Source organism: Pinus tabuliformis, chromosome 7 (assembly GCF_031772625.1).
Source record: "Pinus tabuliformis cultivar Carrire ecotype Pingquan chromosome 7, CPIR1, whole genome shotgun sequence".
NCBI lineage: Eukaryota > Viridiplantae > Streptophyta > Pinopsida > Pinales > Pinaceae > Pinus > Pinus tabuliformis.
In genome coordinates, this window is record NC_142293.1 from 167,864,067 (window position 1) to 167,884,361 (window position 20,295).

Consider the following 20,295-nt stretch of genomic DNA (forward strand, 5'->3'; position numbering starts at 1 on the left):
GAGATCTAATGTGGTTGTACGCAGGGCACTCTAAGAGGAAGTGGTTTTCATCCTCGATGCTCTTATTCTCACATATATGGCAAATCCTTTCCATCCATGGCATTTTAGGAACTGCCCAACGACCTATTTCACTATGGAGCTCATGAGAATTCGTTCTAATCTTTGCTATATTAATTTTCTTCTTTGAGCTAGTTAAAATAGAGAGATACTTTTGATCTTCTAGGGTGGGGTTGATGACCTTCTTATAATAACTTAATTTTCTTTTAGTCGCTAAATCTTTCTCACACCACAACTTTTCTTTGAACTTAGAAGTAACAATATCTTTAATGTTATTTATGTTTTGCAATGCATCATTCTCGTTGATCTCCCAGTAGTTTAACCAGGCCCTTGTGTCTTTATGCCACCCTCGATTGAGCCTTAGGTGGTTTTGGCTGGAATTTAAAGCTAGCTTAGGAAGTCTATGATCGTCTATGTTATTGAGTTTGTGCTTGTACAACAGAAACCTAAGCATAGCTAGGCTCTCAATAGGGGAAAGACCTGCTTCTATAAGAAGAATAGGATAGGGCGTATTACCTTTAATTTTCAGGTTATAAGTTATAAAACGCTTCTGGATTTGCTCAATCTTTCTCCATGATTCTCTGGAGATGTTGCAACCCCAAACCTCACAGCCATATAAGATAACAGGAGTGACTAAAGTTTCAAAGAGGAACTTCTTTTTATCCCACATTACAAGGTTTGTTGTTTTACAATTATTTTCAAGACCAAAATAAGCTTTCCACCCCCCATTAATCCTTTTCTCAATGCTATGGTTCCAGTTGAGCTTGTGATGGATATCAATTCCTAGGTACTTGTAAGAATACACTTCCTCCAACTTATTATTGTCATACATAAAATTAGCGTAAGTGTCCTTCTTGGATTTGATAATCATAACTTTTGTTTTTTCAGTGTTAACAGTCATACCCATGGTAGAGCAGAAATCCTTAAGAAGCTTGAGTTGCTTATCAAGATCAGAAGGGCACCTTGCCAATAGAACAATATCGTCAGCATAGAGAAGAAGGATAACGACTATCCCAGCTAAGATCGTGCCATCACATCCTGCTTCCTCTAAATAGCCTTCGAGCTTATCGATGTAAATGCAAAATAGGGTCGGGGAGAGGGGACATCCTTGTTTAACTCCGATGTTACACTTAATATCTTTCGACCACCCCTCATTGCTCTTTAGCTTGGCAATTACATTCTCATATAACCTTATAGCAGCAGCTCTCAACTCAAGAGGAACCTTTAGCTCTACTAACCTATTCCAAAGGTTGTATCTAGGAACCATATCGAAAGCGTTTCTAAAGTCCACAAAGCAACAAAATAAATTGGATTTATCATTACGACATTCCTCTGCAATGATCCTAAGCGTAACAAGATGGTCTGTTATTGAGTGATGCCTTCTGAAACCTGCTTGTCCTTTAGCCCGCTTACCTTCACTTTCAAGCCATATGCTTAACTTCTTTTCCAGAATACTACCATATAACTTGGCTAAGAGAGGGTTGATCATAATTGTCCGATAATTAGAGGGGTTATTTGTATCCCCACTTTTAAAAATAGGGATAATGAGGCTCTCGGTCCAAGGTTTAGGGAACCCTTGCTTGACTGCTTGATTGAAAAGTTTGTGGATGTGGGGGATGAGGACAGGACCTCCAATTTTTAAGATTTCTGCTTAGTAAACTTCAATGTCCTTAGCTTTCCCATTAACGAGGCGATTAACCCCAGACTTAATTTCTTCTAACGAGAAAACTTCTTTCGTTGTGAGCAGGGTTTCCAAACTATCCATGACATTTGGAGATTCATAAAGCTTTTTAAGATAAGAATTCCAGTCGTGAAGAGCAATTTTATTATTATCCTTAGTCTTCCTAGTCAGAATCTGCCTCCAGAACTTCTTAGGAGCTACCTTAGAGAGGTGTAAGAGATTCTCTTGTTTTTGACGAATGTACTGCCTCTTTTTCCTTTTAGTTAGGGCTTTGTATATTTTTATCTTGTCCATTTTAAGAGAATCATCAACAGCTTCCTTAATTGCTCTCCTCGCACTTTTACAATCTTTGTCATACCATGGATTGGTTTTGTTATTTCTTTTATTATTTGAAACTTCAATTGAGAACTTGTTAATAGAATATGAGAGGGTTGTAGTAAAATTATGATAGAGGTCTTCTATGTTGTCTATACTAGATAAAGGAAGCAAATTAGTTTTTAATTCATTTAGAAAGAGATCATTTTTATTTCTATCAAATATTAAGTTGTTTTGACTGTAAGTATTATTTTCTATGGGAACTCTATGCATGAAAAAATTGAGAGTTATAATTAAAGGCCTATGATCAGAGTCAGGCTCGTGGTCGTTTAAGATGTCAAAATTTACCATTTCGTTGTATAATGGGAGATCGGAAATAACGTAGTCTGCCACGCTGCTACCAAGTCCATGGATGCAGGTCATCTTGCTGGAATTGGGTCACTTCTTTAGACCGCTGCAAATTATGAGATCCTGAGCACTACAGAGCTTGACTAGCTCCGACCCAAACAAATTTTCCCCGAGGTCTTCAGAGCTCCTTTTGTACCTACTAGCCAGAGTAGGGTCTTCGTCTAACCAAAGAGGATTAGGGTTGGAATGATTGCGTAGAATAATAGCTTGGTTGTTTAAGTTCGAGCATTAAAGTCACTTATTAAAAGGATATTACCGTCATTCCTTAGGCTAGAAATATCATTCTCTAAACCATTGTAAGGGTTAGTTTTATCTAGATTCTTCTTCTTATAGAAGTTAGAATTGATGGGGGGGAAATAACATATTGCTATGTAAGAGTTTTTATTATTAATGTCTTTGATCTCTATCCAACTATATTGGTTGTAAGGGTCGTTTTTATAAATCCTAACATGGGGGGAGATGTTCTTGTTAATGTAACAAGCTATTCCCCCAATGCCTCTACGGGAGGATCGCTTGTTCCACATAGACCACAGAGTAAAGCCATCTATGTTAGGGACCTTAGATTCTTCGTGCTCCCAAGTTTCAACAAGCAAAATAATATCAACATCATTTGAAATCCAACTTAGCTTGGGGCCTCTGTTCCATGGGAAGCCCCGACAGTTCTAAGAAAGGATCTGAAGCATGTTTAATTGCTATTGATTACTATATTTTTGGTTTCTATCTCGAATAAAGGCTTTTCTATTTCTGATTATTGCCCATTTTCCTTCCTTTCTAGCTTCTTTTACCTTTTGAACCTCCTTTCTTAATTATGCTTGATCTTCTGGAATGAGATCTTCATTTACGAATATTCCCGTTCCTTTTAGACTTGCGGTTTTACTAAGTATGTCGTGCTTATGATTGGTGGGGCTCACCTTTATGCGGATTACTCTTCCTTTATTCTCGGTTAATTTCCCCAACCTTGTTGCTTCTGTGAGACACATTGTTTGAATTTGTATACTTTTAACATCTATTAAGATTTTAATTGATGGTTAATAAGGTATAGTATTTCAGGTTATTGTTATCTACGTGAAATCAACTAACAAGTACTCCAACGAAATAGTAACAATTTCTTTGTTGTAGAAAAATCATCCACCCGTCGTAGAAAAATCATCCACTCATTGAATTTCACAGAGTTTAAATTATTAAGTATTTTAATAGGTTTTTGTCATTATAAAGTTTTTAAATATTAAGTTTAAATAGTTTATGTTTATTTTTTATTTTTGTAATTATTAATAGTGATATAATTGTTTGTGAAATGATAAATTTGTTTGTGAAATAATATTTTTTTTATTATTATGTGTGTTTATTTTAGAATAGAGTTTTCAAAATTTTAATTTAATTACAATTAATAATTAAATTAGTTTAAACCTATCTATTTTAACTCATTATCTTCCAAGTCTAAAGAAAGATTGAATATTTTGAAATATAAATTTCTTTTAGAATAAAATGAGATTTGATTTCTCTAAATATTTAGTAGATCACAATTCAAATGAAAATACTCTAGTTATAAATATAAAATTAATTTATATAAAAGATGAATACATTTAAAATAACATCATCATATCACAAAATTTACACAAAATTTAATATAAAATGTATTCTATATCATATAAAATATAACACTATTAAAAAGATAAATATAACAATATATTTCAAATTTTATTTTATAAAAAAAATTATACATCTATGTTTTGTAACTCTTTTTTAAAGATGTATGGACAGATTTAGTTCTTTCTCTTCAAACTATTAGGAATTTTTGTTCTTAAAGTAATCTCGTATTGGTTGCTCATGCCTTTTTTTTCCCACTTTTAAGGACTGCCCTACAACACTTATATAGAGAGAATAGGTTTTGAGACATTATAACTAGGTTTTGAGACATTATAACTTGTATAGTAGGGATTATAATGAGTTAGCAATAACCACGTTCTTTTTAAAAAAATGAGGGGGTGAGCCTTTTTATTAGAAGCTATATATTAATTTATTTTTTACAATTTTTCACAATTTTTACATATATACAAAGTAAAATGTTCACAATAACTGCCCAGCAGCGTAATCATTCAACGAGGATCAAACCCAAGTGAAAAAGCAATAAACCAACCATCCCATCCATGCTGGATAAACGCCAAGTGCAAAAACCACGTGCTTTACACTAATCATTGCACACCGATATTCTAAATATTCTAATTCCAATAAAAATCCATTGTCAAAGCCTTAACAGGATGGAATAGAGATTCATGATTGAATTATTATTTCACATTCCAATAAAAATACATTGTCAAAGCCTTAACAGGATGGAATAGAGATTCATGATTGAATTATTATTTCACTCTGGAATTGTGTATTGTTACTAATCTCATATAATCTTTTTGTATTGTTACTTATCTCTTATAATCTTTTTCTATAAGAATTATGTTTAAGAGGGAACAAAACGAATCACTCTAATGTGGAATTGTGTGTTGTTACTAATCTCATATAAACTTTTTGTATTGTTACTTATCTCATATAATCTTTTTCTATAAGAATTATATTTAAGAGGGAATAAAACGACTTATAGACTAATTTGGAATGGTGGATTGTGGATTGTCATTTATATTGGAATTAGAAATATGTGAAATATATAAATATATGTAAATTTTTAATTTTTCCGTTATTTTAAAATTTATGTATATATTAATAATGATATGTAGATTTTAAATGGGAATATTTGATTGTTAAATAATAAAAAATAAAGGTAAATATGTGTTAGAATTTAATCACTAATTATATTTGATAATGAACTATGGTGTGAATTAATTTCTTATTAATTTAGATAATAAATTTATTATAAATGGAAATTAAATAATTAATTAATTAAATATAAGTGAAAATTATCTAAAATTATATTTTTTATATCACAAGTGTAATTCAAGAGTGTGAATTTGACCCTACTCAAAATGTATAAATTCACTAAAGAGTTAATAAGGGACGAGTCATTATTATCATATCTAATTTAAAATTAAAATTAAAATGCAATATCCACTTGTTTACGGTAAGAAAGGAGTGCAATAATAATTAACAACAAAGTAAAATTATAATTATGATATATAATTTTAAACTAGAAATAGAAATAGAAATGCATTAGTATCCACTTGTTCACAACAACAAAGGAGTGCAATAATAATTACGCCATAAGGTGTTCCTCTTTGAGATCAACTCCCCTCTGAAAGTACATGTACATTCATGGGCCCTTGATTTAGGTGTTAGATGATTAAAATACTATCAACCATCCGATTGATTCGTTTGGTATTAAATTAGTTACAAATTATAAGCCTCGCGGCCTTGCTACGCAGCAGGTCAACCTCGCCCTTGTTTGGCACTACTTCCAAGTGCTTCTCTTAACTGATTCAAGAAGTGAGGATTGATACACTGGGTGGCCACAACAACAACAGTCCCATGGGTGGTGCTTAGTTTGCCAGGGATGATTCCAGCGATAGGGATTTGGAAAAATTTGTGCTACAGATTGGGTATGGGCATCTTTCAAAACTCAGTTCTAATACAGAGAGAGAACAAGCTCTAAGGTGGATTCAAACATCAATGTAAAGTTGATTGAAAGGCAATCTCTGTTGCACCCACATAGTCAGAAGCCACAAAAAAAGGTTGAAGAAGGGCACCATGAAATAGGTGTTGTGGTTGAGAGGGAGAGGATTAATGCAGGGGACATGCATGGTTTTGTATCGTCTGATAAGGGGTCTACTGCAAGTGGAGAGACCCCCAAGTCAACTAAATCGCCTAGTACATTTGTGCCTAAAGTTTCACACCTTGGTTGGGGTCATTAGTACATTCTCAGAGACTTGGAGATCGCTACTAATGGTTTCTCAGATGAAAATGTCATTGGTGAAGGTGGCTATGGCATTGTCTATTGTGGTTTATTGCCTAATGGTAACCCTGTAGCCATGAAAAATCTGCTTAACAACATGCAAGGATCATGTTGTTACATTATTGTGAATCTCATATTTTGTTTTGAGTTGGTCTTTGTTGTGAAATGCCATTGCTTGGTTTTTTCTCAAGGAACAAGCTGAAAAGGAGTTTAGAGTAGAGGTGGAGGAAATCGGGCGAGTCAAGCACAAAAATCTTGTTCGTTTGCTTGGGTATTGTGTTGAGGGTGCAGACAGGTTTGTCAAATCTGGATGAATCCATCTATTTGTTGGGTATACTATTAATCATGGTAATCCATTGCTTGTAAAATTATCTAATAATGTAGCGTATGGGTTTTTATGATTGATAACAAAGATGTTGATGTATGAGTTTGTTGATAATGGAAAGATGGAACAGTGGCTTCATGGAGATGTAGGGCCTGTTAGTCCCCTGACACGGGAAATCTAGATGAAAATTATTCTTGGAACTACCAAAGGGTACTTAATGTGAACATATGAGTTTGTCAACTTTGATTGATGCATAAGGCCCATAATGAAAGCATTCTAGATAGATGTTGTTACTAATTTAGAATCATGGATGTGTGTAGGTTAGCATATTTACATGAAGGGTTGGAGCCCAAGTTTGTTCATAGAGACATAAAATCTAGCAACATTCTCCTGGATAAGCAATGGAATGCCAAGGTTTCAGATTTTGGGTTGGCCAAGCTCCTTGGATCTGAGAAGAGATGCCACAACCCGGGTAATGGCCCATTTGGGTAAATACATGATCCCTATCATGATATCTGGTGTCAAGGCCCAGTCTTTGGTACTGAACCTCAAATTTTTTTGTCATTTTGCTGGATTACTAGCCTACAAACACAAGGAATCATTAGCTTTGGTGTAGGAAAGAATCAAGTTTATGCAAGATTTTTCCTTTTATTATTTGGTTAGAGCATACCAATCTATGGGACTCGGAAAAAATTAAACTTGTTGAGATATTGTGGGGGTATTAGGGATATCTGTTAATAGTCATATTGTAGTAGTTATTGATGGTGTTTTGTGATTCCATTTTGATTGAATGTTTTTGCATTTTGTTGGATTAATGACCTAGAAACCAAAGAAAACCATTAGCTTTAGTGAAGAAAAGAATCGTGTTTTTGCAATGTTTCAATTCTATTTGTGATTAGACCTTACCGATCCATGGGATTGAGAACTTAATATGATATTTGGTATTCGAGATATTTGCTATTAGATTGATGGTGTTTTATGGTGCCCTGTCTATTCAACTACGTTGCACCGGAGTATGCCAGCACAAGAATGTTGAATGAGAGAAGCGATGTCTACAACTTTGGAGTACTTATCATGGAGATTATTTCAGGAAGAAGCCCTATTGATTATGGCAGACCTACTGGGGAGGTTAGAATATATAGTTCCCTTCAATCCATTGCTAAATTTCTTCAGTACTTTCATGTAACAGAGGCATATCTTTAAGGTCTTCAATCCCTTGGTGAATTTCTTCATTACTTTCATTTAAATTAACAGAGGCATAACTTTAAGGTCTGAAAGAGGAATGAATCTTTTTGAATATAAATATTTGCAGGTAAACTTGGTAGAATGGCTGAAAATGATGGTGGGGAGCCGAAGGTCTGAGGAAGTGGTAGATCCATTGCTCGAGGTTAAACCCACATCCAGGGCATTGAAATGAGCATTGTTGGTATCGCTGCGTTGCGTGGATCCAGATGCTGCCAAGAGGCCAAATATGGGCCATGTCATACACATGCTGGAGGCAGACGAATTCCCCTTTCGTGATGTATGTTTTTTCTTTGAAACAATAACCATGTTGCTGCAGAGTATCAATGGCAGTATAAGTTTATATATAAATGAGCAAATTATCAGTCACAGTGTTTGTTTATATATAAACCAGCTGATATATATGTATACACAGATATTTAAATGGTGTATACAGTATATCTATACTCTGTTTACTTGTATTAATACTATATTTCCCAATGCTTATTATTGTCATCTCCATTGTAGTATAGTGACTAAGATGGGCCATTGTCATGATCAGACCTAGGTTCAAACCTCCATAGACATAAATCCCTGAAAATTAACTTGTTAACTGGATTTGACAACCATTCATATGTTCTAGGTAAGAAACTCAGTAGCCCCAACTTTGTTAGAGAACATCTCAGTGACTGAAGGCATAAATCTGTGCACATTGAGCTCCAATGCTCAAACAAAATATTTGTAAAAGGTAATTGACTGGTCTGTGGATGAAGCAAGCATTTGGAGCCTAATTCCTGAAGCTAATCCAAGAATTTAAGGTTGAACAATGATGCCCTAACCAGACACCCACTAGGGCACAAACAATGGGTTTATTTTGAATCCTCTTAAGGACATTTGGAAGGTAGATTTGTGAGAATGCTTGGCACATTTTTAAGGTTAAAGTCTTGGCATAATTCTGAGGGTAAGTCATGAGAGTTATTGCAAACAAATACAAAGATCCAAAAGTAAAAATCTGAGGCAACTTCTGTGAGTTGGGAAATGTCTAAGCTTTCAATTATCCCTTGGTATGAGTGAATTTTGTATGCACGGTTTAATCTTATCCAAGTCAAACAATCTAGCACCAATCTGCATCCTTTATTGAGGCTACTGTGGAAGATTTGTTCTACGAAACTACATCATACTTACAGATTGTGGTCCAGGTGTTAACAGTAAGAACTAAAGTTATTTTAGTTAGAATGAGTAATGATAGGACATACAACCTTGTATAGAAATCGTAATGAGATTATGCTTAAAGGTGACTTAATTGTATCACATTTATTTTGACATGATAGCATCATTAAAATGATGTAAGTCGTTGCAAATGGTACACCTATGTTTGGTGCATTAATCATTGTATGAGATTGAAGGAATCTGGTGGCATTCTCGATCAAAACTATTGCTTGATTGACAACAACATGAACCTTGTGTTTTACAGCAAGCTAATCCAAGAATTTAAGGCTGAACAATGATGCCCTAATGAGACACCCACTAGGGCACAAACGATGGGTTTATTTTGAATCCTCTTAAGGACATTTGGAAGGTAGATTTGTGAGAATGCTTGGCACATTTTTAAGGTTAAAGTCTTGGCATAATTCTAAGGGTAAGTCTAGAGAGTTGTTGCAAACAAATACAAAGATATGAACTTACAAATTTGAGGCAGCTTCTGTGAGTTGGCAATGTCTAAGATTTCAACTATCCCTTAGTGTGAGTGAATTCTGTATGCACAATTTAAGCTTATCCAAGACAAACACCAATCAGCATCCTTTCTTGAGGATATTGTCGAAGATTTGTTCTACAAAACTACATCATACTTACAGAATGTGGTACAGGTGTTAATAGTGAGCACTAAAGTTATTTTAGTTAGAATGAGTAATGATAGGACAAACAACCTTCTATAGAAATTGCAATGAGATTCTGCGTAAAGGTGACTTAATTGTATCACATTGATTTTCACTTGACAACATGAATAAAATGATATAAGTCGTTGCGGCTCGTACACCTATGTTTGGTGCATTAATCATTGTGTGAGATTGAAGGAATTTGGTGGCATTCTCGATCAAAACTATTGCTTGATTGACAACAACATGAACCTTGTATTGTACAACATTTGCATTGACTGTGAAGGATTTAAGGAGTGGTAATGTTGTTTTTGCTGAGCCTAGCAAGGATTATCAAATACATTGTTTATTGGTCCCTGTGGTATACATTCTTTGGATCTTGTTTGCTCCCTTAATTGTAAGTGCATAAAAATATTAGATTCATAGGACAGGGTACCATTAATCATGTGAGCCAATGATCTTGGACGTTTTCTGATTGAATTCTTCAAAACTTATTGCCATTTGATCTTCCAAAATGTGCAGATAGTTTTGTTGGTTGGAACAATGCTACAAGTTATAATAACAAAGATTCTGTTCTGCAGAATGCTTTCCACCTTGCATTCTTTTTGTGGATATGGGTAAGCAATATGCTCTTCCAGTAAAGAATAAATTCTTGTGTGTAGAGTCATTGGGTTTACTATAGTAATGATCATAACATTTTGCAGTCTTTTGTTTGTTGGCTTGTGGTTTAGTGGTTGAGACAAGGCATCACCATGTTAATGACCCAAAGTCAAACTTAGATATCAGAGCCCTGAATTATAAGTTGGTTGAATTTTATAAGATTATATGCAATATTAATTCAATAATTAATAAAAAAATATACCTTTAGGCACCCTAAATCAACTTCAATTCATAAAGCTTCAGAATTTCATTTCTGCTACATCTCTACATCTTATTTAGATTTTCACATTCCCATGTCGCGATTGTTCCTCAATTTATCCCTTACAGGTTTCCTTTGCAACATCTCGTGCAAATGCTAGTTAATAACGAAGTAAAATTATAATTAAGATAGTTGTATTAGATGGAAAGTGTAATTGCACTCAGTTTTGTTCGTTCTATCCTCCCTTTTACACTAGAAATGTGAACTATATAAATAAAATTTAACTCTGACTTAGATGTGCGAGATAGGTTTTGAAAATGATGAATTCATAAATTTTAGACTATTATTAGGGTAATCTAAATTTGAATGTGTATAAAATATTATTTCTAAAATAATAATATTATAAATTTTAAAATATCATTTAACCATAAATTTAAAATAATTATATTTAAAAATTAAAAATTATAATATTTAAAAATTATAATATATGATTTATAGTTTTGATCCTATTTAGAAAATATCATATATGATTTTTATTTTATTTTAAATGAGTATGGGCTTAAAAAATTCATATGCAGTTAAGCACTAACTTTAGGGTTTGAAGCAAGGATGGAGAGTAGTAGGACATGAGTCCCGATATGTCCGTAATCATCATCCTGGAAATTTCCACAAGCCGGTCCCTAGTCTCATGTGTAGCAAAGAGTCTACGTTGCATGTTGTTTGAGGAGTGATGGGAGGTGAGGAGTGTTTAGTTCTATATTAGATTGTAAACATATTTAAAAATGACTTGGATTGTAACAGATTTATAAAGGTAGATTTAAAGATGAAGGTGGGAAACATTTTTTTTAAATATATATTTTTTTAAATTGTAACTTTATTTACTTTTAAATAAGTAAATAAATATTTTTATTTAAAAGTAAATAAAGTTATTTAATATATATATATATATATATATATATATATATATATATATATATATATATATATATATATATAGTTTTTAAAAATTTATAATATTTCCAAGACATTATTGTTTTTAAAAAGTCATATATCATTTTTTTCAAAGGTGGAAAAATCTATCAAACCCAATTGTCAAACCAACAGTGAGGACAGCCATCTCTGACTGCTATCCGTGAATGTCAGTTTGATGCATCATTTTTATCAAAGAAAACCACGCCACCTGAAATAACCCACTGGTGGTCCGTAAGGGAGCAGTATTTCACTCCTGCCAGATGCCTCTAGGTCTTGGGCCGTTAACCTATTTCCTTACGTACCTCATACATCTTAAAAGCAAATCAAAATTAAAATAACTATTTATATATTATTATAATTGTGTAAAAAATACATAATATTATAATGACCTTATTTGGTAAAGAATAAACCTAAAGTTAAAATAGCTATTTATATATTACTATAATATGTAAAAAACTACATAATATTATAATAACTCTATTTGTTAGAGAAAAAGAACTTGGAATTATAATCTTTCTCACTACATAATATTATAATAACTCTATTTGTTAGAGAAAAAGAACTTGGAATTATAATCGAGAGAAAGAGGGGTTTCAAATGAATTTGAGAATTTATATAAAAAATATTTACGTCAAATAAATAAATTTTAAAATTTACTAAAATAAATATATATATATAAAAGTTTCATCTAATAATTAAATAAATTGTGGAAAAGGAAATCAATATATCATAAATATGGGAGTAAGGTGTATAGTATTAAAAGATTTATACATATTGAGAATATAATAATATATATAATAAAAATGCGAAGTTGTTTCATTGAAAGAAGTATTAATTTTTTCTTTTGAAAAAGTATTAATATTTTTTTTGGCTTGATTTATGGGGTATTTGAATTTTGAATTCATGGTTTATATAATACTTCATACATGACTTTCAATTGAATTTCCTCTCTGAACTAAAAAGTATTGATACTTTAAAAAAATAAAAATATTCATTAATATTTAGTTAAAATAGGTAAATAAAAATATCAACAAAACTCTTTTATTAAATCGGACTCATGCTTTCTCATACCAAATACATGCCAATGTGTCCCATTATATAATGATGGGATCAATAGAATGGATAGACATGACAACTTGCATGATAAAGACTATGATTCAACTACAACTCACACACATTTGAAAACAATGACTTCTAGAATAACACCTCGTAACTCACACAAATCTAGAAAATTCATTTCCCTTAATGGAGAAATGAATTATTTGCCATACATAACAGTATCATAATAATTAGTTTTTCTGGAATGAATAACATTAAAAACACACTCACTAGTCTAAGTCTCAATCAAGATTACAAGGTATTTTATCTTTACTTTCTTTGCTACAATATATTGATGAAATTTCTTCTTGAACTTGTTTCTCCAAACTTTGATGTTTTCAACTTGTTTCTTCTTCTTCTTACTCCAGATCATGAAATTTGGATATTGCTTCTTGCTACAACTATAATTATTCCAATTCATTCATCTCCTTTTCAGCAAGTTCACTTCCATGATTGAAAGTTTCGAACCCTTGTTCAACTTGGACTACTACCACATTAGTCCATGATAATGTTTAATTTCTTCAGGGCTCCAATACATAAAAATTATATTGATTTTTCACTTTCTACCTCATCCATGACATTACAACTGAGTTCCCCCCTACTTCTTATGTTGTTGCTTCTTCCCGACTACTACCAGAATATGCACACTTGTAAATATTCATGAGATTCATAAAATCATCATTATTTTAGTTTCTTTCATTTTCCTTTATGCTTAGAGTCCCCCCCTTTATTCATCTCTATCTTCCTCTACTATATTATTATGCTTTATGAAAAATCCTTTATTTATTTCTGCATCACAATATTTGTACTTAGTTTCATCTTGCTCATCCTCAATTAATTCTCCATTGATCAATTTATCTATTAGTTTTTTCTGCTGCAACATTTGAAACAAAATCTTTGCAAAATCTCATATGAAAGGTGTTCATCATCATATTTAAATTCAATCTCTGCTTCACATTCTTCATATTTGTCTTCATTAATTTGCCTTGGTGTATCTAACTTTGTTCCTTCGTTCTCTTTTTCTGCAACTTTCTCTATAATTTATTCCGGTAGCTTTGCGTCAGACACAAAAGCTCCTTTTAATGTATTAATATATTGCAGGGTGTTTCTTTCCTTTGCGTTGTACTTCATCTCTAGAGTAACCCAAAATACTTTTTCTTTGCTTGCTTGACAAATTCATATAAAATACTAGAAACAATGTTGTCATCCATTGTTGAGATAATAACAAATAATGCTAATGCATCTCTTCTCTTATCATGGGGATCTACAAAACCTTCTTGAGAAAAATATCATAAATGAGCTAAAGAACCTAACTCTTCCATTTTAATTTCCCAAAGTTCATAATTCATACTTATGAAATATATGGAAAAATCAACATTTATCTATTCAATTTTTCATCTATCTATTCTATATTTTCACCTATTGGAAGTAATGCTTCCATGTGTGTCATGTGATTTACAGGTTGTGGTTGCGATTCCCGTGACATTATTCTAGAAGTATTTATTTTCATGTGTGTGAGTTGTCTTTGAGTCATTGTGAGTCATAGATCCACCTTCTTTGGATCTTACGATCTAGAAGTTGCGGATTTAAAACTATATATGTAATTTGTTATGTGCTCAATAATAGATAATTTATTATTTGTGTTGTGTGTAATCGCTCTCTGCTCGATTTCAAATTTTTATCATGATATTATAGTGGGTACTAAATTGACTCGCTCAAGGGAAGACCATGAAGATGGGAAAGAGCCTTCAGTTTTATTCCCCTGTAAATAGAGTAAGGTAAAGTAACAGATGGTTTATAGTGTGTGAATTTCGTGTCCCTATGTGTAAATTTGATTTATTGAAGTGGTGTTGCAATGAGATTCCCATGGAGAAACACAGTCAACATGATATAACGTATAACAACGTCGGTCAACGATGTTGTTCTGGGGAAGAGAGTTGCAAATTAAGACATAGAGGGATATAATCGACATATGCCCGTAAACATAAGAGGGTTTATGTTGGGCATCAAACACGTTGATCCGGTGATGATTTCGAGGAAGAAGGCATGCATAATCTCAAAAATGTTTGCATTATGTGCACTATTTGTGGCCGTGGGGAGGCGGGTCTCATTGTGGGGATGATATCTCTGCGTCAGATCTCATTTTGTTTGTGTTGTTGTTGGCTTGGGTGCAATTCGTGAAGTAGGATCGGAAACAAAAGCAATACAATATTTGATGCAGACTACTGCACCTTTGTGCTTTGTGGGTATGTTGTTGCCATCAGGGTATTTTAATAGCCATCGGGAACAATGAATTTGATGCAGACTACTACACCTTTGTGCTTTGTGGGTATGTTGTTGCCATCAGGGTATTTTAATAGCCATCGGGAACAATAAAACGGAGGTCACATTCGTGGAGCTATGTGTAGACCTTCATGTACACATATATTTCCAGAACCAAGAGCAACGGTGATGGAGGCACCGCTTGCGAAGGAGCAAAGGGTTATTTTTGCACAACGTTCAAGAATTTCTATTGTCGATCTCTGCAACAACATAATTTCACTGAACATGGGAATAGATCGAGATATTGCACTACAAGTATCTAAGCCAAAATATATGGTGACATAAACTACTTCATTAATCAATGGTGTAGAAACTCCTTCATTAATCAATGGTGATTCTACCAGTAAATAGTTTGAATATGGTGTGATAAATTTCACTTCATTGAGATACTCCTTATTCAACTTGGTGTGGCAGAACAATGATAAGGCATACCAATGTATCAGATGAAAAAAGCACATTCCACTTGTAGAATACAACAGTGGCATAGGGAGAGGAAGTAATGAAGGTCATTTTCTTGTTGGATGATTAATTCACGGATAAATATGTCGGGGACTTTTATAAACCGACTTAATTCAAGCACTATCCCAGAGATCGAGATCCCGCAAATCTGATGGAAAACACAAATATTTAGAGTTATTGTGTGGTTTTGATATTTAATGGTGTGAAAAGCCATTATTATTATATTTGATCATATTTTCACATATCGATAAAAAATGACCATTGATTTTGTCTCCGTCTTTTTTGGTGTTTGGTTGTTATTTTATTTGTAAAATTATTTTGGTGTGTAACAATATGATGCAAAACTATAAAGAATATGTTAATTATTTGAATGGATTAATGTGACATGTTATCTCCTTGGAGCATTAGTTACATGTTGTTCTTAATAAGTTTAAGTTGGCGTGACTAGTCGAGCTCTATGAGCGTCAATACAGTTTATTTTATACAAGATCAAGTTGTATAATTGTCTGTTGAAGACATTCTGTACCGAGACTGGTATCCTAGATAACTGATGAATACTGTGAAGGGCCGTGGATTCAACAGATGGTGGAAGTTCCATAGAATGGTTCAACATCGAGATTGTCCTTCGGGAGGTTGAGAAGTGTCAATTCTGCAAACTACATCAATGATAGTCGGAAGTGGTTATGTCTTAAATGGATCAAGTAGAAAGCTTGAAAGTGTGGTGAAGAAAAGAGCATAAACCCTGAGATTTCAGAGTGGATGTGAATGCTAGTGATGACTATATCAAATAAATGTGACAGAGATTCATATTGTTGTTCTAATGTGTGTTTTCAATATTTGTTACATGTAAGCATTAAGTGAGGGCATTGGAAGTAATGCTTCCATGTGTGTCATGTGATTTACATGTTGTGAGTGAGAGTCCTAAGGAATTATTCTAGAAGTAGTTATTTTCCTATGTGTGTGAGTTGTCTTTGAGTCATTGTGGGTCATAGATCCACCTTCTTCGGATCTTATTATCTGGAAGTTGGTGATCTACAACTATATATGTAATTTATTGTGTGATCAATAATAGAAAGTGTGTGATTTGTGTTGCGTGTAATCACTCTTTGCTCACTTCCAAATTTCTATCATCACCTTTATTGAGCTTGGTTTTCTCTTCATTCTCATTGATATATTCTAGATCTGCATTTCAATTCTTGTCTTCATTAGTTGTGGTAACAAGAATAAAAATATTAATAATAACCTTTATTATGGTAGGACCATTAATTATAATTGTGATAATAATAGTATTATTAGGAATAGATATAATCACAATAATAATAATAGTAGTAATAATAATAATCTCTCACCTTTCTCTCATTATAATGAAGTTGTCAATCTCTCTAGTTTTCCCTTTCCCCCTTTAGTCTTTAATCTTTTGGGTAAGGGTTTAAATTTTGCCCTAGCCCCTAAAAATATCCTGATAGAAGACATTATATGCGACATAGAGTTTGGGATTAAGGGCTTACCTGATAATATTAAGGACACTATAAGGAAAGATTGCATTGTTGTCCTGAGGAAAGCTAAGCCCCCTAGAAACAACATCAGTAGGGATGAATTTGAGGCCCTCAAATCCTTAAACCACAGTAAAGATATAGTGGTTCTGAAAGTCGATAAAGGAGGGGTTGTCGTCATCCTTGACAAAGATGATTATCGACATAATATGTTGGATCATCTTTGTAATAGTGGAAGCTACAAGAAGCTTTCCAAGAATCCCCTGAAAAAGATCTCAAGGGCAGTGGCTCTTGCCATCAAGTCTAGTAACTCTGTGGCTTCCATTAGCCATAAGCTAATTGAGAATAGCCCCATTACTCCAAGGATCTATGGGCTTCCAAAGATTCACAAAGAGGGGGCCCCCCTGAGGCCCATTGTCAATACCATTGGTGGTCCTACATACCTTCTGGAAAAATTCTTTGCCTTAAAGCTTAGACCCCTGGTTGGCCTCACAGATTCTTTTGTCAAAGACTCTTCGTCTTTTATCAAAGAGCTTAAGGGCATAAAGCTTGACCTTGGGGACATGCTTGTGAGTTTTGACGTGGTATCCCTTTACACTTGCATTCCTATAAAAGAGGCCATCGATGTCATCAACCACCTCATAGACCCTGATACTGCTCGTTTAGTAGAGATCTGTCTCACTTCAACTTTTTTCAGCTTTGAGGGTGAGTTCTTTGAACAGACTTGTGGTGTTGCCATGGGCTCCCCCCTGTCCCCGGTTGTTGCTAATCTTTTTATGGAAGATTTTGAATCCAAGGCTTTGGCCTCTGCCCGGCTCCTTCCCAAGCTTTGGAAGAGATTTGTGGATGACACGAATGTCATCTGGTCCCATGGCCAAGAAGAGTTGGATCTTTTCTTCAATCATCTCAATAATCAATCCTCCTCCATAAAGTTCACTATGGAGCAGGAAGTTGATGGGCACCTGCCCTTCCTCGATGTTCTCATTTCAAGGAATGGTGATGGTTCGATCTCCCACCAAGTGTTTCAAGAAAAAAAAAACACTCATACTGAGCAGTATCTTCATGCCAGTTCCCATCATTTCCCTGCTCAAAAGTTAGGTGTTCTCAACACACTAGCTACTTGTGCACTAAGGATCTCTGATGAAAAGAGCCTCGATAAAGAGAAATCTCATCTCCTGTGAGTTCATTCTTACAAGAAACTAATTTGTATAATAACTAATTAACTATTTATTTATATATGTAATTCCGAAAGTATATATTTACATATTATTCCATATTATATTAATGATTTTAGGTTTTGATATATAGCTATTTCATAACATACATATATATTTATTTACTACTCCATATATATATATATATATATATATATATATATATATATCCTTATTATATATTTCATTTTGTTTTTTATAGGTCTATTAATAGGTTAGGATCTTGTGAGTTATTTCTTACAATTTCTGTCTATGATATTAATAATAAAAGAAACTATCTTGATAACTTATTAACTATTTATTTATATATTTATATCAAATTTGGAATGTATATATTTATATATCTTTCCATACTATATTATTGATGTAATGTTATTGATTTCATAATATACATATTCATTTAATTAGTATTCCATATTAGCTATTTTTAAGTTATTAATGATTAATGTTTGATTCAGTGATTACAATTTTTGGTGAAAAAAAAAACAAACAAACATCATGTTTTATTTATTTAATTATAATTGTGACAACTAATTTATTAATTTTCTTAATTTTTAATACAAACTTTACTTTTATTCAAATGTTGGGAATGAATATAACCATAATGTTGGTAAAAATCATAACATTAATAACTTTTCCTCTCCCTCGCTCCAATCGAGTTGACGAGTCAAATTTAGCCGTTTCTCAATCAAATTGCTTGGTTCAATATATTGTTTCCTAGTCAAATATAGCCTTTGAAAGATCCATATTTAACGTGTAGCCATGATCTAGTTCTTCAACTTGCCCTGATGATAAACCACACTCGTTGGTTCGAAACGCGCCGACAAAAATATTACAATGTGATTTCCGCCCAAATATTTCTCATTAAACTTGATATGGATCACAAAAGCTTAAATTCAATAATGTTACATATTATTTTTGGATTTATTTAAAAATTGATTCAATCAAAAGGTTATTTTATCTTACCTAGCTGCGACAAACCTGGTCCGCTCCTGATAGGATGTCATGAATCCTGATTGTCATCGTGATGTTTTAGTTTTCAGCGTCTTAGTTTGGATAAAGGAATTATAAAATTCAGCATGCAAACAAAACTTGCGGGATTGTTTAAATGTTCCCTTGGAAACGCTTTTGATTTCTGCTGATACTTGTGATTTTAGATTAATGCCCAGAAACAGAAATTAATACAAGACGAGGTTGATGAGGATTCATGTGAAAATATAGATAAAAAAAAATTGTTTAATGATACTTGTGATTTCATATTAATGTACAGAAACAGAAATTAATACAGGACGAGGTTGATGAGGATTCATGTGAAAATATAGATACAGAAAATTGTTTAATGATACTTGTGATTTCAGGTTAATGCCCAGAAACATAAATTAATACAGGACGGGGTTGATGAGGATTTATGTGAAAATGTAGATACAGAAAATTATTTAATGAGGCAAAAAAAGCTATATATATGAGATCAAAATGGATCATGTCCATACAGATTATATCTACACGCAGAATCAATTTTCAATTTTGGAATTATTTATATTAATATTTTTTATACATATTATAGTTGTTTGTTTCCTAAGGAGTGAAGGGAACTTACTTATAAGTGCAGAGCAAGAACAAACAGAGCACTGAGAACACAAAAGCGAGCAACTTAGCCAAAAAAAAGTCTAGCGAACCGAGCAATTCAGCAAATATAAATCTACCTAATGTGAATAATAATGATTGAAATGTATTGGGTTAATAGATTTGTAATTCTGGATTTGAGACCTCTGTGGTACAATATTTTTGATTTAGTCATCGGAGATTCCACAGTAAGAAAATTGTTCTGCCAACGTTTCAAAATCAGGGCAACTTGAAGCTTATAGAAGAAGAGCAGCTTATTATGGTATAAATAGAGATGAGGAAAGAAGAGGGGAAGGTCGGCTCTCAATTTCTTGAGAAGTCGGCTGCCTCTTGATTTTTATTTTAATAATTTTTAATATTTAATTTTTAATATTAATTTTTTTTTTTTTTTTTATAATGAACAAAATTGAATATTACTTTAATAATTATTATTAATATAAAATTAGGAGGTTCTTAATGTTTATAATAACAACATA

General features: G+C 32.9%; 1 pseudogene; it reads left to right on the plus strand.

Annotated features, from left to right (window-relative positions):
• Positions 1-6,198: 6,198 nt before the first annotated feature.
• On the plus strand, positions 6,199-19,559 carry LOC149246357 (putative receptor-like serine/threonine-protein kinase At4g34500; annotated as a pseudogene).
• Positions 19,560-20,295: the final 736 nt, after the last annotated feature.